The sequence below is a fragment of the Nothoprocta perdicaria genome, unplaced genomic scaffold (assembly GCF_003342845.1).
Source record: "Nothoprocta perdicaria isolate Ctin4 unplaced genomic scaffold, notPer1 scaffold_105, whole genome shotgun sequence".
NCBI classification, from domain to species: domain Eukaryota; kingdom Metazoa; phylum Chordata; class Aves; order Tinamiformes; family Tinamidae; genus Nothoprocta; species Nothoprocta perdicaria.
In genome coordinates, this window is record NW_020454150.1 from 2,514,423 (window position 1) to 2,537,759 (window position 23,337).

Consider the following 23,337-nt stretch of genomic DNA (forward strand, 5'->3'; position numbering starts at 1 on the left):
AGCAGCAGGGCCRGCATCGCCCGTCTCGGCCTGCGGAGCGGCCGCCAAAGCCACAGATGCCTCAGAAACGCCGCCGAGGGTGGTATCAAGTCATGTGCAATACRTTCGGACTGCTGCTGCTTCAAATGTTTTTGAATCATTGTGTCTCCTACACCACTTCTGCCCCCAAATTAAGAGATTTCATATAAAGAGTCTTGAGGGGCTTTTGTCATGTTAGGAATACATTAGTTTTTATTCAGTTCCTGGGTTCTGATGCATTCTGGTCCTCATTTTGCTTGCTCTGAGTGTYAGTAACTCCTTGGTCTTGGTTTGATTGCTTGTTTTTTTGAGGAAGGGCCAAATGGGAATTTAACAACCTCTGTAATTCAAACCGTGACTCAGAAAAGGCAGACCCTGCCTGAAGGTGCAAGTGCAGAGGTGCAGATGGCAGAGCGGAGGTCTTGGGACTAGTTTCCCTTGTAATTCTTCACGTAACTCTCCCAGCTGTAGGCATTATTTATGTTAATACAATTGTCTAATCCTTTTTAAAATCTGGTACAACTATTACTACCCTACAGAACCTTCCTCCTCCTTGTCCTGTGGTGATAAATTCCTCAGGCTGATTTCACGCCACATTTTTCTTTAAATAAAATAATGTCCTCCTATTACATTTATTGCCTTTTTATAGCACGGAGTAGGATAAATCAGCACACCCCAGTCTGGCTTCAGAGTTACTCATTCATTATTTCACTTGTAGCTCTGAAATCAATCAGCTTTYTGCCTTTGCTTCTATCTTTTCCAGTTAAATGTTCCTCTAATATTTCCTCATTACCCAAAYGTATGTTTTTCATATTTTTGGTCTCTTAACTATTAATTTGACTTTGTGCTCTAACCTTTCAGGGTTTTTTGGTGTTATTGGATTTAACACTGGTTAGTGAGTCAGGTTTTCCAGGTGCTGCTGCAGGAGCCYGCTGTTTTCCGCTGCTCCGAAGGCAGCGCTGCAGGTTGCAGACCAGGTAACGGTGTGTGGTGCCCCAGGCTCCAGCTGGCCCAGCGCTGCTCCTGCCACTTGTCCATTAATTTTCCTTCACTCCCTTCCTGTGCTGAGACAGGTATTGTGTTTTATGCAAGTTTGCATTGCCCTTACTGCGGGCTTGGGGTGCTCTATGGCTCAGCAGCAATCGCAGTAGCCTGGAGACAGCCGCCTGTGTCACCCCCTTGGGTGTCCTGGAGCGGTGTTTGGTAGCTGTCACCCAGCATGCTAGGGACATCTGTTCTCTKAGAGCTGTGTTTGGTCATCTTTAAACTCCTGGAAAAGTCTCCTGAACAGGAGTTTCTTAGGGAGTTGCTTTTTACCTGTTTTAAGGATCTGTTGCCATTACTGTGACTTCACTTGTGCCTGATGTGACTTTGCCAGCTGCTTTTGTTGCTTGCAGGATTCAAGCATACGGTACAGAGTTGGCAGGGAATCTCATGAAACTTTTTCTTGGAATAATTGTGATCAATTTTCTTCTCCTTCATTCTATTCTGTACAAACATATCAAAACAGCGTGAAGTTTAAAGAACTATGAGAGTTTGTTCTCTAGAGCAGGAAGCATTTTTCTTTTCCCGTAGTCCTAGTCTAGACCTTTGGCATTTGCCTTTTATTATACCAAGAATAGTGTGAGGTTTGTTTGGTTTTTTCCAGCATGAGACCAACTTCTGAATTAGAATAACCAAGAAAGAAAGAGCTTTATTAATCTTAACATAAAGAGCCACCTGCACAAGCACAGGTGTGTAAACGAGTGCAAATCCATGCCCACACCTGGTGGGAAGCCTACAATAGGAATGGCTTCTGAGCCACACTTGAAGTTTCATCCCAAGATGCAACTTCTGCACAGATAAAGCAGAGGATAGTTTCATATTAGCTCATATAGACTGCATGTGTAGTAGCTTTTCTGTGCTGCAGTAGGAACTCCATGCAATGCACTATTCCTCTTCTCATCAGTTTATCATTCTGCAGCTTCTCAGATCACTGAAACCCTCCTATTGATTTGGAGGTGTGTCATAAGCTTGCAATAGGTTTTATGCAGTGACTGTATATTGTTAGGGTTAAAAGATTTGGGGACACTATCGGCCCTACATCTGCCCTTAAATAAGAAGTGGCTGTTTGCAAATCATTGCAATCTATTTGTGACCCACAGGAACTGTCTGCGCTGAAAGAGAATCACCAGCACCTTAGGCTTTACTGATATCTGCAGAATAAATCTTTCTGTTCTTGCTGAAGTTCCCTGCTTTACCTTTGTTCTTTGTGTTTCGGTGCATGATCTGTCTTTTTTCTAGCAGACACACAGCAGCACCAAACCACAACAGTTGTGTCTCTTTGTGCAGCCTGTTGTGATTTCACTCCTGGCAACACGTTCGCGGTATTAGATCAGGCAGAACGTGCTCTGGCAGCAGCGCCACCGCCTGACATAGACCATTGCTCCTGCACGCTGCAGAAGGGCCCTGCTCACGACAGCGCTCTTCCTATCCTCATTCCCATCTGTTTGTCATTCCGTAGCTCCTCGAATAACAGCGAGGTTGCCGTCGCCTTTGAGATGTGCCATAAGCTTGTTGCAAGCTCTCGCTTTCCTTCAGTGGTTCCCTTTGCCGGGCCCTGCACTTGGAAGATGCCGTAAGGGGAATTGACAACTTATTCCAGCTGCTCTGCTGCAGCTTTGCCAGCAGCTCTTAGCTGTGTTTCCCCACTCGCTGTCTGTGTTGATGTTTCTATTATTCATGGCAAGAATTGAGGGCGATTCTCAGAGCTGTTTAAAATTAAGGGGGAGCCTCTTCCCTTGAAGTGCTAGAATAAGAGAGCTTTAAGTATTATGGAGCTGTGGCAATAAGTGCTTGTGCTTTAACCGAAAGGAAAATTGGTACAAAATCTAAGACCAGGAACTTATTCCTGTTCTGAATTTTGCATGGTTCACCCTGCCTGTGGTCATTGGGATAAAATTCATTACCATAGTTGTTAGCTATGAAAGATTGTATTCACCATGGAATCAAATCAGCTGACAGGATTTAAAGTCCCAGCCTTATTTGCAACAACTGTTTGTCTCAAGCTCTGATAAAGATCTTATCCCTCAGGTCTTCCAGTGATCTGCAGGGAGYTCAGGTAGGAACAGAAGTGCTGTTTTCCTTGTGCAACATTACGAGATTCAGAGGGGGTTTGAGAGCAAGGGGCCCTTGTTGCCTTCCCCAGCAGTAGCGGGTGTTGTTAAGGCTGGAGCCGGACGGGAGCACYGCGATTCCCGCAGCCCTCGGGGCTGAGCCTGCTCTCCCTGTGCTCCCGGGCAGCAGGGGCAGAGAAGGGCAGGAACTGCAGCATTTCCACCCTGAATGTCCAGCCCTTTGGGCYGACTGAGGTGGGTGGTGTGGGATGTTCCTGCACGTTTTTCCTCTGTGGTGTGAAGGACTGTTGTGTTTCCAAGGAGCCAAGTGCCATCAGCAGAGTGTCCTGAGGCYGAGTTGCCGTGTGTTTGACCCTCTGCCTTGGTCACTGGCCCACGTTTCATTCAAACCCGTTTGTAAGTACAGACACTTCATGTGCCTTTAAGATTTATGTAACAGGCGAGGGGAGACTACAATTGGAGGTATCTCTTACTATTTTGGGGCTGTGGGCTGCCTGCCAGCTCTGCTTCTTAAGATACAAGTATTTAAGTTTTGTGAGTATGAGGAGCGTGACTCATTGTCCTCTCTGACATGCTTTAATAAATGGAATGAGCAGTGGTTTACATGAGGATGCACTTGAGGCTCTGCCTGAGCTGATGGGCTCGGTGCACTTTAATCTCACATGGGGAAAGAGGAAATGAGTTAATCTGCAGTTAAATATAGAAGTGCTGAAAGAGGCGGGAAAGGGGAAAGGGTTGATACTAATCTCCCTGGGGCTGGGGTCAGTCAAGAGTAACCTCTCTCTTTGGATAGCATTACTCTGGGGTAAGTCATATGTCACCTCTGCCGAGCTGACAATGTTGGCTAATGGAAAATGGAGACAAGTGAGAATGCGTCTTAAGCTCTGCAATTGCTGCAATGTTGTTCTTGCTTCTCTACCTCTACATCTTGCTGACTCYTTTTATTTTCTTTTTTCCCTTCCAAGAGAGTGAGCAACAAATCACAGGGATAAACAGCTGTATATTAGTGAAATTACATCTTGAGGACCAAATTTGAAGGGGAGCAGTGTTGGTACAAACTTGTTTCACTGACTGGATGAAGATATACTGTGACTTTGATTTTTTTTACTGGTAGCACATATTGTGTTCTGTTTATTTCTGTCCACAAAAATCCTGATATGTGAGTGGGAGGTGCAGAAGAGTCCAGGAACTGRGATGTAGAGTCATGATTTTTTTTTCTCCTCTAGTTAAAATGGAATTACTCTCATGCAGTCTTGTGCTCAATTAAAAGTTTCTTGAAGATCAATGCTGCATTTGTTCACCTTCCCCTCCCCTTTATGTGCAGACAGGCTCTTAAACTCTTGCRTTAGACTGAGAGCTGCTGCTCAGCTGTGCTGACCTCTACTTTCAGCCTTTTGCATCCCTGCTTATTGCAGTGACCATGTTATCATATCCCCTGTTAGTGTATATATATTTATGWATAAGCTGTCTCCAAGCAGTGTGTCCTGGTACCTTCTGGTGCTGGAGAAGAGGCAGGAGGATSTTGCTGACTCATTTGGGCAGGTAAAGCATGGGCTGGACAAACCTGACAAGGGATTTTTGACAGCAGCCAAATCTGTGGGTGAGGCTCGGGCTAATCTGTGATTGTGCTGACAGTGTTTTCTCAACACACTTGAATCCCGGGTAATCTGTGTCTGTGTCTGGAGATCACGTACTCTGTAGGTCATGTTGAGCTGTGAGGGAGCAGAGCTAGTGGCTTACATAAGCTCACAAAGACAAAAGGTCTATCAATAAGAAGAATCCATTTTTATACTGGAGAAATTGCAAAATAGTTTAAAGAGATTAAGGTCTGTCCTGGAATATAGTTGTGCATCTTTCATTTACACTGCTAGGAATCACATGCTTTCATCAGAGAGCAGAATTTGGCTTTACATGTGTGTTAGTAATAATATTAYTGTTCCCTGTACTCTCCTTATAGGCATAAAACAATATTCTATGGGTCATTTCAGGCCATAGCTGTGGACTGAGCACTCTTGACTGACCATCTGTTTCTAGACAGCACATCTAGATCACATAAGAATAGGTTGTTGTTTGATTTAAAATCTAATAAAACTATTCAGAAGTTGACAGCCAATAACAGTAGAGATATCTTATCATTAACAGATTGATCCTCAGTAGTAGTATTATTTGTAATGAGCAAAAATGTTGTTCCTCTTTGCTGCACTGAGTATGGTGATGTATGCAATATTTATTAATCTAGAATGACTCGGATGAGAAAAGCAATCAATGGATTTTATAAAAAGTTCTTATCTGAGCCAATAGTATTAGGTCTTTCAGAGCTCAAGAACACGTCCATAATCTGAGACCAAGAATAAGCATCAATTYAGCAAGCAGTTGCTCTGGTTGAAGGCATTGCCGCCTTCTCCACTTCCATCTCACTGCTTGGTGCTGCACCGCTATTGATGGTTACAGCTCTGCTTGTAGTTTTGCCCCCCAAAAAGCATGTGGATCATCCTCAGTCAYTTTCACTGGCTGCGTAAATCAACTTGGTGGATTCTGCCTGTTGTAGGCTGAGGAGCACTCGYGTGGAGGTGTCTCCTATCACTGTGGGAGAGACAACCTCCAGCAGCTGCGGCAGTGACAAGCCCTTTACAGCGGAAACTTCTCCAGTGTCTCCAGCCAGACCCAAGGGATGGGTGTCCGCCTCTGGCCTTGGAGGCGGGATGGGGCAGTGGAAAGAGCAACCGTGCTGGGAACTGTAGTTTTTTCCTGGCACTGCTCATTGTGTGGCTGGGTTCACTTTGCTTCTCTCGCATGCATCTGGTTCCCCTTCGTCTGTCTTGTCCATTTAGACCCCTTGGTAAAGGGGCTGCCTGTTCCTATGTGGACAACAGCAAAACAGCATTATCTGGCTAGTCCTAAAGAGCTGCTTAAAGTTTTGTTTTCCAAACAGCTGTAGACCTGGCCTTTGGATCTGAATGTTCTGTTTGTTTTTCTCTTTTCAGCCTTTTGCTTTTCAGTGGTAAAGCTGGGCCCACCGCCGAGGTGTCTGATTGTTTTCCTTGCCGCAGCGCTCGCTTTGATTTTGCAGCTCAGTGCCCAAAGCACAGGGTGCCGTATAAACAACGATCAAGTCCAGCAGGGTCAGGCTCTTAATGTTTTTGTCTTGAAGACAATGTGAAACTTGGGTTTCTTTGGATTGGCATGCCCGGTTCCTGGGCTCAGAGCCGTGTGTGGCATTTTCTGGGATTTTCTCCTGTTTCTCACCTCTACTTTTGCTGCAGTTGAGTTCAGACTGCAGGAAATCTCTTTCCCCTGTGCCCCTTTAAAACAACAGTTTTGGTTTTAGACAAAAACGCTCARTGATTACGTTGCTGGGTGTGTTTGTGGTGCCTGTTTGGGAGGGAGCCTGGCTGCGTGTTAGTGCCGCGGAGCTGGCTGACCTTGCCTTGCCTYGCCTTGCTCGGGGAGGCCCTTCCAGCAGTCTCCTCCAGCAGGTTTTTCTGTTACCATGAAAATCACCCTCTTAACAGCAGAAGTTTAACAAAATCTAGTTTGAAAATGCTGAAAACACTGGCAGTGGGCATATCTGGCAGGTGCAAAGGGAGGACCTCTAATGCTCTGACTTCGCTGCCGCTAACAGGAARGAGAATTTTGCTACTCACAGTGGTGGGAGTTTGTCCAGAACTGAATCCTTTTTGTGTACTTTTGTGATTATCATTATTTTTGTTAACAACAACAGAAAATCTTATGGTCCCTCAGGAATTGATGTGGAACATATTTCCGAGGGGGAAGTTTGGATATGGGAGCTGTCCCCTCTAGCTTGGCACRCACAGCCAGCCCCGGGCTGCCCCAKTAYTCTGACTGTCTGTACCCACTGTCTGCATTCTGGGAAGAGTCTCTGCTCCAACACCTCTCAGTRTCAGAGGGGTGTCCGTCAGTCACCTTTTGGGACACTTAGTTTCTCCTCCTCCTTGGCCACCTCAGTCCCTGTGAGGTCCCTGTGCATCTTTTGGTCTGCGACTTGCCTGGTCGACCTCCSCAAGTTCTTCCAAAGTTAATGAATAGAGATGTAGGGAAGGCAGCGTGGAGAGGACACTGACTTGCCCTCTGGAAGCTGCTCTCCCTCCTCTCTACCAGGGAGACAGAGTGACTAGCTGATAAGTTCAGCCGAATGTAAGATATGATTAAAGTTGAGTGTTGCCAGAATTTACTTTATAAATCAAAGTACAGAGACATCTTTTCTAAAGCCAGGTTGCTGTTAATATTCCTGAGTGAAATAGCAAAGCTGCACCGTCATCTGTCAAATCCATCTAACCATTTACCTTTAATACATATTTGCAGTTATAGTCACATGTGGTAACTGCCAAGGCAATTTTAAAAAAAAAAAGTGGCTGTCTGTGTAGTTACATACCCTAACCAAAGAACGCACCCAAAGACAAGCTAATATATGTGTCTTATTCCCCATCTGCACTCTGCCCCATGGCTTCCAAGCCATGGCAAGAGCCCCTTCCCATGCAAGGGGCTTCTCTCTTGTGCCTCTTCCTGCCTCTAGCTCTGAGCCTGGATTCCCTCTTGGGCAAGCCTACTTATGCATCAGAGATAGCTGACTGGGATGTGCTATCCACATCTCAGCTTCTGCAGCTTGCAAACCAGCACGTTAAGCTGAAACCAGCAGTGATTTACATCAGTAAACAGAGCGTAGGTTTTGGGAAGGTCTGAGTAATTGTGGTATTTAGTCATCCCTGCTACTTATGGGGGGAATCTCTGGGAAAGGGGCCGGAAAACAGATGCTTCAGCCTTCCCTGGAGACATCCTTAAATTTCTTGCATAGAGGATACTGTGATGTGGATGTTAAGACCGCTGTTTATACTAAATGTGCTTCCTGCGTGGTAAGTGCAAGGAATTGGCTTGTCTAAAAGTAACTTTATTTCTGCTACAGAGTCATCTTTTTGGTACAGACACACATATGTGCAYGTATATCAATTGAACACTGGGGCCGTGGCACTGATGGCATGCTGTCCTCCCTCTGCCTTCTCTAGGTATGCACGATTATGTAACAGTTGCCTGTGAGAAGAAGCTGGAATTGCCGGCAGAGAATCCCGTCCCTCTCGACTGGGCCTGAAGAGCTGAGCCAAGCTGGTCAGTGTGAGTATGGGGAGGGGAAGCAGCATGTCATTAGGAGACYTAATTCTGTCTTGGAGCACCAAAATGGCATCTATTTCTATCCCTTACAATAAAGTGATTCCCAAGAGGATGCTAGGTAGACTTAGGGCTGCTGCAGACAGGGTACAGCTACAAATGCTGGTGAAGATGTTTACTTGTTTTCCTTTTTGTCATAAAGAGGAGATGGTACAAGGTTTTTGGTACCATTTGGCTCAAGATTAAATCCCTGGGTTGAAAGACTTGAGAGTTCTGAGATAAGATTTGGTATTTTTACTTTTCTAAAGCAAAAGTGCTGCAGGGTTTGAGAGCTCTTCATTGAAGCAGAAGAGCTAGATGTGATCAAGGCTGATGCTCACATGTCCAGCTCTCGAGAGACTTTTGCCTCACAGGGGTGACTGATACGGAGCCTGTTTGTGGGCAGGAAGGTGAAGGTCAAAGTAGAAGTCACAGAAGACTCGATCTCTGTCATCCAAGAAGTAGGAAAGACAAGTCTTTTGGGCTATTTTTTTATTTCTTAGACTGCAGCATCAGGGGAGTGGTTCTTCTGTCTCTCCCTTTTCCCTTTTTTTCTGTCCTAGTACTCTCATGGTCACAAATTTCTTCTCTTTACAGTTGTCTGGACCCCTTTTGCGCATAATRCTCTCTGTACCTGATGCTTGTCTCCATGCCAGGTGCACATCACACACATACTGACACAGTGATTCAACGGTTGCTCATATCTTCAGGGAAGCAGAGCCCTTCCAGTAAMGGGAGAGTGGGGAGGAATGGAGCTTGTGTCAAAGTATCTTGCATGCTGAACATGCAGGGGCTGTTTTCAGCCTGACTGCGCTGTGTCTTCTATGAACTAATTCTCTGTGAGAAGTCTACGTTGTTGAAGAAGAAAGCGGAGAAGCTTTTGGGATGTGTCATGCCCAAGTTTGTTCTAGTCCTGCTGCCTTATAAGCAGAATCTGCTGGCCCCACTGCGCAACTGGCACAGTTCCTTGGACGTTGCTTGAGCTAAGCCATTTCACACCGGGTCTGAATCTGATCCGGTGCTTTGGCTACGTTTTATCTGGACTGAAGGCAACTGAGCACTTAAGTCTTCCTGCAGCCAGACAGAGGCAGCTTGAGTCGCGGGTCTGGGTAAAGAGCATCTCCACGAAGCCGTGACTCCGAGGCATGATTGGGAGCCACAGRAAGCAGCTCCCACAGCTTGCCCTTGCCTGCTGCCTGGCCCCTGCCAACAACTACACGGCAGCACRGCCTCCCCTCCTGCCCCCCAACCAGCTCAGCCTCCTGGCCATCAAGTGACATCGAGGCAGGGCATGTCTATGCACTGAGGTGGGCGTAGCATCAAGTACTGCGGCCTGCGTAGCCTATATAGGCATTTCAAAGAGAAAAKCTCACAGCTTAGTCCTTCTTCCAGATTAGGAAAGGCTTTAAATGACTACTTTTATGTTTTCTTTCTATTGGGAAAAAGAAAAGCTGGCTTTACTCTAGTCCTGCAACACATGCTGCAAAACAAATATCCACTGCAGACCTCCAGTCCAGGCATCTAGTACCGTGCTGAGAGAAAACGTTTCCAAGCGTGACAATCTGGACTAAAGGTGCTGACAGCAGGAAAAATGTAAACGGTGTTAATATTCTGTGAAGATGCTGGATCTCTAGCCCAATAGAAAGACTGCATAGAAATACTCTATCTGGCAAGGGCTACAGGAAACAAAAATAAGTCTATGAAAACACAGATGGGGAGATCCTGAGTATATGTTTAGTCCTTGTATTGTGGGGCAAGGAATGGAAAATTTTGCCAAGTGGGTCTAAGGCTCTCCATTTGATTCTCTTGCTTCTCCCCCAAAGGGGAGCTTCCCTGCTGCATTAGTGCATGCAGAGGCCTGAGCAGAGGTTGCTCGGGAGTTGCTGTTTCACCCCGTGGCACTAGTCCCCTGCAGGGACAGGGCAGGAGAGCTCCTGCAAGAAAGTGTCACCCAGAACGTTCCTTTAGCTCCAGCCAGCTGGTCACCCTGGCTCTGCCTGTGTTAGACTCTGAAGTGGGGGTTAAGCAGTGTAGTAGTGCATGAGAAACCAGAGCAGCGACAGAGTGAGTTTATAGAGAGCAGGAAGATGGGATTTTCTTTTTCTGGGAACAGATGGAGAGTCGATGAGGCAGCAGTGCTGGAAGGGACAGTATGTTTCGAATGCTTTCTTTAATGTCTTCTCAATCTGCTTGTAAATTCATAATTCCTGCCTCTTCTGCATGGGGTAGTAGAAGACACAAATTTCAAGTCCCCCAAGCCCCTAGGGGTGAAATTGCCCCGTGACTTGCGGGACTGTGTCCTTTGGGCTCAAGGGCTTTCAACACAAAGTGTCATGGGAGCAGCTCATGGCCACTTGTGTTATTCCCCACTACCCCAGTGAAGGGGCTGGAGTTTTCTGGATGSAAACATTAACACCGAGGTGTCTGGCCAGGCCTGGTACTGAAGCTGATAGACCAGTCCTGCTTCTCTAAGTGGCCCGTGTTTGTTTTAATCTGATTAGAAGCCAAAAAAAAACAAATCAGAGCGCAGCAGTGTGCTGAACCACAGTCATTTTTTGCGCATTACTCAGCTCTGATGAGAAACTTAGTGTGGTGGAAGGAGATGGGGGCTTCTCTCCTCCTGTCCATGATTATTTTTTCCTCCTCTCCATCTCCTTGCACATCTATTATCAGTGTTCCCCAGCATTGCCCTTAGAGTACAGATCTAACTTCAACATCTCTAACTTCACAGATGGTTTCAAAACATGGAAAGATGGTTTGAGGAAGAAGAAGGGAGTCTTAAATCATGATTTACTCCCAAAGGCAATGACTTCAGCMTGGGAGATTCAATTACTCTCCCATTAGCTTTCATAGCTATATATGCTACTGGTTAATCATTCCAGCCAGCTGGCAAAGCTGGAGTCAAATCAGAATTGCTCCTTAGTCTGGTGTTTTGAGCTGGACCCATCTCTGCTGAGGATATATGCAGTATGTACAGGAGGCAGAGCTGCTCAGTTTCCATGGATGCTCAGGCTTGCCTTCTGGAAGACTAGTTGCCTTTCTGGTTTGTTCCCTGAGTGCAGGGAATCAGCCGTGGCTTGATTCTCTGTTCACTTGTCTGTAGCAATTAGAACATAGGAAAAGCACTGTAAGAAAATATCAGGGTGGACAGAAAGCACAATCTTGATTTTCTCTTTGTGGTTTCTTCTAGTTCTTACTGCATTCCTGCTTCTCCCGTTTATCCCTGGACTACTGCTCAAATCTTTGCTGTTGGTATCAGCAGTAAGCTCAAATCGTCAGCCAGACATTATGCCAAGTATCTGCATATTCTGAGTCTGCAAAAGGAGTGGGAGAACTTGACAAATGTCTATTTCCTTGCATGCCGTGTAGCAGATGACTTTCAGATGGCTGAACCTGAAGGTTAATTTAAGCCCTACAGCACAGCAGTAAAGAACACTGGTAAATAGCTGACATGTCCCCAAACAGAAGTTTTTAATATTGATTTGGCTTCATGGTGTTACCTTTACAGCCAGTGATGCCATTTATTGATTGAGATGCTGGTTGGATCAGTAATGATGGCAGAGTCGGGCCTTCAGTTGACTAAGCTTGTTGAAGCAGTGCCCTTGCTGTGCTTTTCCTGCCAGGGAACGGCTCTGGGGTTCTCCTGCCCCACACAACCCAGTCATCTCCATGTGCCTAATGCTCGTGTCCCATATCTGGCCACAGATCTTAGCATGAAAGCTTTTATTTTAATCTCCACATTGCCTGAGCAGAAGTGGCAACGCAAGGTGCAAAGGGATAGAGAAGCTGAAGTGCAGGAGAAGCTGCAGGTGTTTCCTTGATTGCACGAGCGGTGTAACTACCACTCATTTTCTTGGGACTTGGGTCAGCATAGTGTGCCCAAAGTCTTTTTTTCCTGTAGAGTTGCATCCTTCAACAAGGAAGTCAAATTGTGTGTTTTTTCCTTTCCCCATCTGTTTGCAAAGGTCTTTGAGCTGCTTGTCTCTGCACTTTTAGCAGATTACAGCTTTCACTGGATTAGCAAGCACATTGCTGTTACAAAACTGCTTGCTAGTCCTCAAGTTGTTCTTTCCTTCAGAGTTGCTCCCATTGCATACAGAGGCAGGAGGTTTCTTTAGGAGAAGCAGCTGGGAGGGTGTGTTTTTGTGTCAGATGGAGTTCCTCTTTTGGTAGAGTTATGCTTTGTGTCCAGTCTGCAAACCTTTGTACCACTCAGATTATTCTGTGCTTCCCACATCCATGCACCCAGTGGCCTGGCTGTGATATTTCCTTCCCTGTTGGCACTGACTCCCTTAAGTCTGAGCTGGGAAAGATGGAGCTGCAGAGTTCACGCTTAGATCTGAGGGACCCACGGGGATCCTGAAGCTGGGAACTTTGGGGCAAACTAGGGCTCGTCTGCAGCAACAGGGAGACAGCTCTGAAACCGTCCGAACTGGAACTTGGGCGGCTGTTTTGCAACAAAGCAGAAGTTCCAGCCCAGCAGGGTGAGGAGTCTGGGTGAATGATTTTGTGCTGATTAACAGCTCTGGGTGGAACTCTATCAACAGTGTGTTATTTTGGTTGTTTTGTTTTGCCATTCAAACCCACAAACTCAGAGGGAATTAGTGAAAAGCATGAGGAGGTTGTAAATCTGCTTCCYTTTATCCTCTATCTGCAGAGCCAAACAAGCTCTGTTATTTTTAATGAACCTCTCCCTGATCTGTCAAAACTGTCTCCTTTTCTAAAGTGGCTTCCAGTGCACCTGCGTGTCCTCTGGTTAAAAGGCCAGCCCCACRGCCTATTGAAGTGGCATGAGGGAACTACGTTGGCTGTTTGACTTTAGCAAAACACAAAAACGATATAGTTTGTGCAGCAAACTTTCCGGGCTAGCTAAGAGCTGGTTGAACATTGGAGGTCATTCTTCTGATGAAAGGATTTATGTATGACTGTGGCTTTGATAGCAAAGCAGAGACAAGATGAAGGTAAATTCTCTGGTGGGTAGAGTGGTGGTTTGGAAATTGCTAGAARTGGCCTCTGCTTCTGTCATGCCAAAGACGTCCCTTGCTGGGCATGCAATTTTGTCASTTTTCCTATTTGTTGCACTTACCATAATGATGCTACAAAGATAAGGGTACTGTGAGGGGAAAAAATATGCAGTGTTTGTGGAAATGTCCCAGTACATCAGTAGGGGCTGTGTAAATGCCGGGATGATTACAGCAGAAACGACAACATTGCTACAGGTTGGTGGTAAAGCGGCAGCAGATGATCATAAAGCTTCTCATCTGCACTGGGGGTTGACTTCAGATGCAGCCATGGTAAGTGGCTGTGCAGACCCTGCTGCCCCATTCTCCTCCACCCATGTGAAGCAGCATGGACCCATGAGGGTCCCTCACACAGGCTGGGTGCCCCTAGTACAAACTTGTACCTCAAGTCAAGCTGCCTGAGGCTTATCTGAGCTGGATCCTGCAAATCCTAAAGGCAGAAGTCTTTCTGATCTGTTCTTTCCCATCTTCACCTGAACTTCTCCATCTGAATTTGGATCTGGAGCGGCCTCTGGTTCCTCCCTACTTTGCCTCTCCCTAGGTGTCATTCTCCCTAGCTGTTGTTTTTACAAGGTATGGTTTCTACTCTCTTGACACTTTAATGATGCTCATTTATTACCTGAAGACAAACTGTCAGGAACTTGTTTATAAACCCCTGGTACACAGCAAGCAGAGGCTCCCAACTGACAGAAACCCTCATGCAGTCAGGCTCCAGAGCAGATGTGGGAAGTAGATCAAAGAAGATATCTTCAGCATGGGGTCTCCTGATGCATACGATGCATTAACAAGTACGTTTCAAGTAACTGGAGCTGCTGATTGCTGCACTGTTTGCTTTGGACAGTGTTGTGTGTTCTCTTTTGTCTTTTCTGGTTTGAGAATTTTCTTCTTTTTTTTTAAATTTATCCAGAGGGACACCAGGGTCTGACCACTCAAAACGTAGTTTTCCATCATTTATTCTGGCTGTTGATAGGTCAGAAATAACCATCATCTTTTTCCAGCCAGTGCAAACACAGGTGTCTATTTAGAGGGATTAGAGTCTAAACCTAGATCTGGAATCAATTTTCACAAAAAGCCTCCGTTATCTGCTGGGGTAAACRAACCCAAAAAATCATTAAAACCATTAGTGATCCTGGGATCCCATACTAATTCTGGGCATTGAGACCCTTTGCTAACTTTGTTTGTGTACTACCAGTGGCATGATCACACTGARGTACAGGATCCATCTTAAATAAAAYGGTAAAATAGAGCAGTGTTTTCCAATCTCTTTAGGCCCCTTAGCCAATTTACCAAGTCAGGACTCTGCATCCATGGACAAACGAGTAAATGGTTCCCGTTGGTGAGAGATGGCTACTGGGTTGCTAAAAGTTAAACTGGGGAGGAGRAGAAAGGGCTTGGTTGGCACAGCAGAACCTCAGGCATCAAAACCCTTTTGCAGGGATAGATATTGGAGACATTTCTTCTGTGTCCTTTGCTAACAGCCTGAGGTTGGAATAAGCTTTGACCTGTGCAGTGAGCTCTGCTCTAAGAGTCAGTCAGCAGCTCTCTCCATCTGCATTGATTTGTAGCTCTTGACTGAATGATGAGACTGCCTTGCAATGATCTTCAGAATATTTTCAATCAATAAATTGCTGAAAATGAATGCCAGTACATGCATGCATAATTGAGACATCAAACTTGAAGGAAAACTGTAGCTGGAGAGATGCTAAAGTAGCAATCACGGAAGCACTTGGTGCACGCACTGGTTACACTGGTCTGGGGGCAAAGGATGCAATCAAGAGACTTGGCTTCTCCTTCACACTGGTTCTGATATTAGACTGCTACTTGACCTTGGGTAACTAAGCTCCGAACTCTGAAAGATTTGGGGAAATCTTAATCCCTTTCATTCATTGAGCAAGTGCTCACAGCAGAAGAAAGGTGCTGCTGCCCTCCTTTCCACAGCCTGCCCGGCTGGGATGGGGTGAGTGAAGCCTGGGCCTGCTGCAGGCTGGCACCCTGCTAGTGCAGCGCGCGTCCAGGGCTGGGTGACGGGGAGCCCGGCGGCTCTGTGTGGGGCACACGATGTGCCGGGGCACCCGGTGCAGGTGGTGGCTGAAAAGCTTCCTTGGTGCCTGTTAGGATGCCCAGGGAGTGTTGTGGCCCCTCATCCTCCTAGCTCTGCAAGCAGACACCTTCCCTTTGCATCGTGTGGTTTGTGCTACAAATGTCATCTGCCAAGTGCAGAAACTTTAGCTACCCCTCAGCTCCTGTCCACTGAAATAGGATCYGCAGTGGCCAGTTCTAATGAAAACACTGTCCTTCCTGTCAAGCAAATGCTCATTGACTATTTAAAAAGAAAAAAAAAAAGTGCTTTTTAAAGCACTTGCCATGTGCTTGAATCAGCAATTTCTTTCAAGGTCTGTTGTTTTGCTTCCCTGGAGCACCCCATACCCTTGTTCCTGTGGACAGTCCCCTCCTAACTTTCTCCCTCCCTCTTAGGAGCTCCAGAGCTGCGGGAAGCGTCAGTGTCTTGCACCATGATGACAGTGGCAAGGGAGTGACAGGCAGGCTGGGCGGGGGTGGCCCTGGTGAGCAAGCCTAGTGACAACGTGGTGTGACTAAGAGCCAGCTGGCTAATTAAAGCGCAGCGGGAGGAGGAGCGAAGTATTTAAGGGTGCCAGAGACAGAGAGGCCTCCACAAATTTCTTCTTGCATCTCAGCAAGCCTAGGGGCTGTGTGACACAAAGAAAAGCTTCCTTAACACCTTCATGCCTCTTAAGGGGTGAAACCAAACTGAGAAAATGGCACCATTAACTGAAAAACCTAAATCACGGTAAGGACACCAATAATTTTTATCCAATTAGTAAAAAGGTAGCCCTTCCAGAGCTGCTGATGGATTCAACTCCCAGGATATTGTGTGACGGGGCACTTGCTGATGTGCAGTGGGTCATTCTGCTGGGGTGGTACAGGTTACTATTCAGATTGTTCCTTATATCAGGATAGATGTTACCAATTGCTGCTTGAAAAATGGACAGTTTTCTACATACTTATATGGGTTTGTGTTGTAGCTAGGGAAATGGGTAGGTCTTTGCTTTTCTATCAAAATGACTGGATCTTTTTCCTGACCAATTTAATGGGAAGGAGTGATGAAAGGCAATTCCTGAACCCTGAGTCTGTGGCCTATTGTGAAAATGAAAGCGAGGAGAATGCACGTGGAGTTCTCAGCAATGTGTAAATTTGGTCACCTTAGACTGGAAGAGTCAGAGGGAGGTGAAGATGAGGGTTGGCTTCTGGAATGTGTCATATTGCTATTTTTGGAGACTCCTCAGACCATTGTTTAAGCCAGCAGATTAGTTTTCCTGGCTCGTTTGCAGTGCTGAGATAAGAAGCAATCGCTGTGTTGTCAGTTCCAGCGTGTAGGTGACTTCAGAGCAGCACAGTCCAGGCGGCCGAGCCCCAMGTTGGGCAGCAGGGCTCCGGTGCGAATTCCCTGGTGGCCACTGCTTTGCTCTGTGGCCTTGGGTGCGTGACAGGGGCCACTCTTCTGGCCTTCTCAGGGACCTGTGCCAGATGTGCAGGTGCAGGAATCTGTTCCCTGGAAACTCCTCTAGCATTGCAATGTCTCCGTGTAGGCAAAGGCCAAGGCGAATGACTCCGTCTTACCTCCAGGTGTATCCCCATACTTGTAAAGGTGTGTTAGAACAGATCTTAGCGTCCCTGAACCCACYTTAGTGTTGGCAAGATGTAGCTTTTGTTGAGGACCCCAAAAGTCATTGCATTTGTGTGTAAAAGGGAACAGCTCTCAGACTGCTCCTGCTTGTTCTGGCCACRTCACCTAACACCCCAAAAGGCTGACACGTGCAGGCTGGGCCACTCTGSCTGATTGCAGCTGCTGGGTAGAATAGAGGCCAGTGCCTTCTGTGTCCGTGCAAGGTTGAGCTCAGCGCTCAGGACTGCCGTGTGCTCGTGGCTGCCGCGGGGAGCGCTTGGCAATACCTGCACAATCCCTCTGCCCAGCGCAACCAGGAGCCTCGGGTTTGTCYGGGCTGGCACGTGGCATCTCTGGCCATAGAGTATCTGCTTCAAACCCTGGAGATGCATCACAATCTGGATCTGTTTGTCTGGATCAGAACTCTGTGATCTGATTCATTCTCTAATTGGAATTTCTACCAGTTTCTACTTACTGCAATCCATTTGTTTCCTGYTTCACTGTTTAGGAGTGTGTGGCAGTAGTGAAGACAGTTTTTGCTGTCTTTGCTATACAAACTCATGTCAGGGGAAGCTGCTGGATGTTGCTCAGTTGATTTAAATTATTGTGTTTATAGCACCATTCACTGTAGTAAATGTTGTGTACTGTTTGTCCCTCAATCCTGTGGTCAGCCGAATGGACTCATTGTCCCACGTAGTTAGGGCTTCTGGAATTTAAATCTCTTTACGCGCAGCAATTGTTCTACAGAAACAAAACTGGCCTCCAACCAGGACTGTCACGGAGGTAAGGGCAGTTCACAGTGCACGCGTCACCAGCCTTACAGGTAGTCTCGGAACAGCTTGACCCCAGGGAATGTGCTACGTACCTGCAGGAACTTTCTTCCAGCTGAAACAAACCACCATCCTCTTGGCTAGGTGTGGTCAGTGCAGATGCCTCAGAAGATTTCCCTTTTGAAAAAAAAATAAATCTCGTGTCRCTGACTTATTTCCCCTTATTAGCCAGAGACAAAATGAAACTTCGGTAGTTAATGTGCTCCCTGCCCAAATTCCCTTGTGAGTCATGGCAGAACGAAGTGTCCTGAGCTGTCCCAGGCTGCTGGGTGGCAGTTCTCCTATTTACTGCTTTCCYTCCATAGTGGGCAGCCTGAGAGCTGTGCCTGGTTGAGGTCCCTTGTGCAGGACGTGTCAGTATGTGCAGCACTTCCATCTGCAGGGTGTTGGTGTACGTATYGTAGTGACTCAGAGCAGGAGTCTCAGCTCCTGGTGCTCCAAATGCCGTGCCTTGGATCAGTAACTATCAAATGCAAACAGAGGGTCGTTTTRATGGCAACTAGAGGAAGTCAAAGCCTATTTGCGGTGTAGTGAACTCTGTTGTCGTGGGAAGGCAAGTTTTTGGTTGTAGTACTACTGATCAGAGCTGTTAGCTTGGCCACATGGATCTGGTCAGGCTCTTGGTGTGACCCTCTGCCCGCTGTGTCCAACCGGTGCCCCTGGGCTGCTCTTGGAGCACCGTGTCCGCAGCCGCGCAGGGGCCTCCAGCAGGAGCCTCCCGTTACCCCCAGCCCTCCAGCAAGGAGTTGTCACCTCACAAGGCTATTCCTGGCTCGTGTGAAGTTATTCCTTGCTAGGGAGCTTCCCAGAGACACCAAAATCGCTGTCTGAACTAGCACTGATGGCAGAACTGTTTATAGTTGACGGGCCAGAATTAGAATGGCTGAAAAAGCTGATTCATCTCTTAAACCTGCAAGTTTCCCTTCCTTTTGTGCTGCCGAGCATATCAGTTTTAGGCCTTGCCCTTTTTTTCCTGTGACATTAAGCAGAGTTCAGACTTTGGACTTCCAGTCGTTAGTTTCTTCCACTGTTTTCCAGATTAAGATCTTGGATATAGTCGCTGTAATTCTTATCTTCATTTTAATGAGATGAGTGGCAATATGCAGGCCAGTTGCTTCGGAAATGTTTGCTACRGGCTTGAAAAATGAAGTCTGGGAGATGCATTAGCTTTCTAAAAATACATGGGTGGCGGTGTGCATCACCTACTTAAGCAGCTACTTAACTACTACTWAAACAGAAAAATAGCCATGGTGTGMAACAAACTAGTGCTAGCTGGTCATGAATTAAATTTAGGCGTTCGGTCAGAACCTGAATTCTAACTGTCAGAAGAATGAGTGAGCTCCAGAATAGCCTTCAGGAGGAGCAGCAGGGGCAGAAAGTGCTACCACTTTTACGCTGGGACATGCAATGTTCTCCAGAGGATTATATGACACAGTTGCCYGCAATAGCATTGGAGTCGACTCGATGACCCGGGAGTGCCTTTCCTGCCCTACSTTCCCAAGTGATGACCTTGAACCGAGTGAAGGCAGGTTGTGGGTGAGTTTCTGGGTGTTTACTCCCAAGTGGGTGACTTAGTTCAAAAGCCTCACTGAGTTCTTAAAGCCACACATCCTATTTTAAATTTCCTGCTTCTGTTTTTCCGAGTAACGCGTTCCTGATAAATCATACAAAATTTAGCTGGGGCAGATGTCCCCAGATTAACATCGCAGATTAGGAAGGAAAGAAATATGTTCCATACCTAAAAATAAATAAATAAATAAAGCTGGGATATTGCCTATGAAATGTGCTATGTTTATTTCTTCTAACAGCTGTAAGCTCAATTATTTATAAGAACATCTAATGGCAGCTTGTGCTCTCTGGTGCCASTTGTTTCATTTGGTGAGCTCGCCGTGCGCCCTCTCTGCTGCTCTAAGGCTCGCTGAAGAGCGCGGGAGGCCGCTGTGTTGCTCAGCATTAGTGCAACTGCTTATTCATAGTCTTTCTGTGAGATTTATTCTTAGAAGGAGCATAAGATCTTCTGAAGGAGTGGCAGGATGTTCTTTAACCCTTAAAATTGCAGTGTCAGGCAATGTATTTCTTTTGGTGCTTCAGGGTAAGGTACGGTAATGAATGGTACTTAGAGAGATGGTTGCCTGGGTTAACCTGAAGCTGCATCCTCTATTATGGCTATTTTTTCTGTCCACTTTATGTAACCCAAGGTGAGAAGTGCAGGGGTGGTATTATAGCCTCGATAACCATGCTTCAGACTAGCTGTGCTTCTGATGCGGGAGGAATGCAGCAGGGCAGCTCACGTGTCGACACCATTGACTTCAAACCAAGCACAGGCCAAGACATCTCTCCGGGCCTGGGGCAGAGCCGTGCAGGACGGAGCCGCACGCGTGACGTGGGCCTGGCGTGGGGCAGGAAGAAGCTGCTATTTGTGCCGAGCTCTTAGGTGTGGTGAGCCCACCACTGGGAGCAGCAGGGACGCGAGCAGCTCGGCAGCCRCGTGTCGCAAGCAATGTGTGAGACCCGACCCCAGCGAGAGTAGGTGATACGATCGCTGATGTTCCYGGTGTTTATGTACGTCTCAAGGCTTGGCCTTTTTCTAAAAGCTTCAACTCCTAAATTATACTAGTATAAATAACAGTTTTCACTTCAAAACAATCATAAACCCCTTAAAGTACTTGTGTATGGAGAGAATAAAGGTGGAAGTGTAAAAGCTCAGAACTGAGAAAATAAAGCGGGAGGGCAAATCTCGGGAATTTAGGGACCTGCCTCATGAATTTTGAATATTTATGTTTAGCAGCTTCCATATTAAAATCCTCTGTGAATCATCAGAGCTGTTACTAGTAACAAGAGAAGAAACCAAAGGAAATTACTTCTCCACGCACATTTGACCACCAAAAATAACTAGCTCCTGTGACCTTAACTAAGATACCAGTGACTTAAGAGCATATGTCCTTACTCGGAGCTATTAATGAGCTGTTTGTTATTGCCTGCTATTGCAGGGGTGGGTACTTGAATGTTTAGAGCCTGTGAGATAATCCAGAGACATGCTGAGCAGCAGTAGTCACCACTTATCTGCATTCCTCCTAAATAGGGTTCCAAATCCCTGGTGCTCTTTTCCACACCAAGTAGGGAAAGAGCTACAGTCTTGGAAGAAACGTGCTGGGCTGAAAGGGAAGAAGGAGCCACTGAACGTCTGTCTAGAGCTGCAGCAGAACTGGCAAGGGCTCGGTCGGCGTTACGTACAGTTGTTGGCRTGTGCAGAATCACAGCCCGTGCCTCCTGCCTCAGGAACTGGGTACCTTTCATTGTCTTTTGAATGTCTGCAGCTTCAAAGCCTTTGCTTTCTTTGTCACGTTTTGGGAAAGGCCTGAGTTCAGTGCTAACAAGGGCACTGACTGTCTGCTGGTTGGAGCAGGGAAGTGGAAGGAGCGACTTGTTTCTTTTGTGTCACCTGACCTGGCAGTACCAGTTCTCTGCTCTTGGGCCTGACGTGAGGGATTTCATTGCTAGTTCCCTTTGACAAGCTCTCGGCTGAAGTGCTGCTGCTCTCCTTGCACCGGTCCGCAGCACTAGCTCGGCTTTGCCAGCCGGGAGGCTGCTCCACAGCTCCGGGAACAGCACATGTTCCCAAATCCCCCTCTTCCCACAGTCTGCAGGCAGCCTAGGGACAGGSAGTCTGGCCAGCCTGGCAGGGGCTGCTTTGCCAGAGGATGCACGAGCCCCACACTCCTGGCATGCTAATGTACAGCTGCCCAGGGAGGTTGTGGAGTCTCCTTCTCTGGAGGTCTTCARAACCCRCCTGGATGCCACCCTGTGYCACAGGCTCTAGGTGTGMCTGCTTGAGCMAGAAGGTTGGACTAGAKGATCTCTAGAGGTCCCTTCCAAGCTTGAATGTTCTGTGATTCTGTTATATGCTMAGGTGGTACATGTATATGTCCAGGGGCATGTGCAGAGGACGACGCTTGGCTACACTGTGGCCTTGGAGCCAGATGTGTTGAGGGGCTTACAGCTGGACTTGATCTCAAAGGTCTTTTCCAGCCACTGTGATTCTGTGATTCTAGGTGCTACCTGCCTGGACCAGGAATCTAGTCTCAAGAGCAGCCTCAGGCTTCTCCATAAACAGGATAGGCCTAATCTAACTTCAACATGTGCTTTAGGTTAAACATATGTGAGATAGGTAGAATAACCATCTAGTCCTAGTGCAGAAAGTGCTAAMGTGTGTCCTAAACTTCAAACTTGCATTGTAATTTCTTGCATCTAAAAGGTGGTTATTTTTACCTGCGTGCAGTAAATATGACGTGGATCCTCAGCTGATCTAAATCAACTTTTAAATGGAGTTGCTGGGGTTCATAATCCTTATCCAGCAAGCACTATGAATTTAATCCTTTGAATGGGGACCTCCATTAGGTGTGTGTTCAGCCAAGTGCTTAAATAGTACTGATTAGTTTCACTGTTAATAAACACTGAATGCTTGTTATTTTAATTGAATTCCATAATTGCTAGTAAGTTTAGGGATATGTGGAAAAGTCATTTTCTAGATCTAATTCTAATGAGTTTCTCTGCCTGCTTCATTTGCTTATAGCAAACTTATTTCTTTAATTACCACTTTAATCTCCAAATCGCTTCCCGTGAAAAGTCATTTGTTCTTTTAAAGCCAAATAGTTGTGTGTTTTTTTGTGGATTCTTTCATTAAAGCTGCCCTTGCACTGTGTCAAGTCTCCTGAATCCAAATAGAAAATATTGAAATCTGAGATTTCTTGAAGTTGYGATGCCAGTATTTCTTCATGATGATGAGATAGGCCCATGCTTTGTGTYGTTCAGACTAAGTTTAACTGCTCATTGGCAGCCACTGGGGAAGGGGGGCCTGTGTTGCTCTGCGGTTTAGCAACCTCAGGCTCTGTCTTCGCCCAGGTTTGTGGTGCCTGGTTCTGGGTTTGTGGAACCTGGTTTGCCCAGGTTCTGGGTGCCTGTGATCTCCTCAGCTGCAGAATGACATTTCATAGAATCACAGAATCCTCCAGAGAAGGAGACTCCACAGCCTGTTGTGCAAATCACAGTTTGCAGAGATTTTAATTCTAAAGTTGAGTTGGGATTTGCTTCAGTTTTGACCCTTCTTTCTCCCTGCCCTACAGAGATATTTGAGTGATTTTAACTCAGAAGTTTTTGATATTCATAAGTTTTARGCTGCATCTTGTGAAGCCTTCACTTTCCCGTGGTTCATTTCTTATGTTGGTATTTGAGTTAATAAAATGCTTCAAATATTTAAATGTTGTCAGCTGTTGCTAAAGCAGTGCAATTTAGAAGCAAGATACTGGCTAGTTTTAGCAGTGAACAGTCTGTTACTGTATTTGCTTGTTGAATTTTCTTTCCATTCTTCTTTGAGCTTGAGTTGAGCATGTTCATTATGTCCTGGCCGGTATGAAATGAATGCCAGCTAAGAATGGGGATGGTTCAAGAAGCAGAACAGACTTCCTTCCCTGAAGGCAATTTCCACCTTTTACAGTGAACCACTGCTG

The 23,337-nt window shown here is 46.4% G+C and overlaps 1 protein-coding gene across 15 annotated transcripts in view; it reads left to right on the forward strand.

Annotated features, from left to right (window-relative positions):
- The window catches only part of SORBS1 (sorbin and SH3 domain containing 1), a 102,109-nt gene that overhangs the window by 15,183 nt on the left and 63,589 nt on the right, over positions 1-23,337 (forward strand). For 14 of the 15 annotated variants that reach the window (XM_026044316.1, XM_026044285.1, XM_026044350.1 and 11 more), the window contains exon 2: positions 8,156-8,261. The gene's annotated coding sequence lies outside the window, so the exon portion shown is untranslated. The remainder of the gene's footprint in view (positions 1-8,155; positions 8,262-23,337) is intronic. The other variant, XM_026044293.1, reaches the window with a different exon arrangement.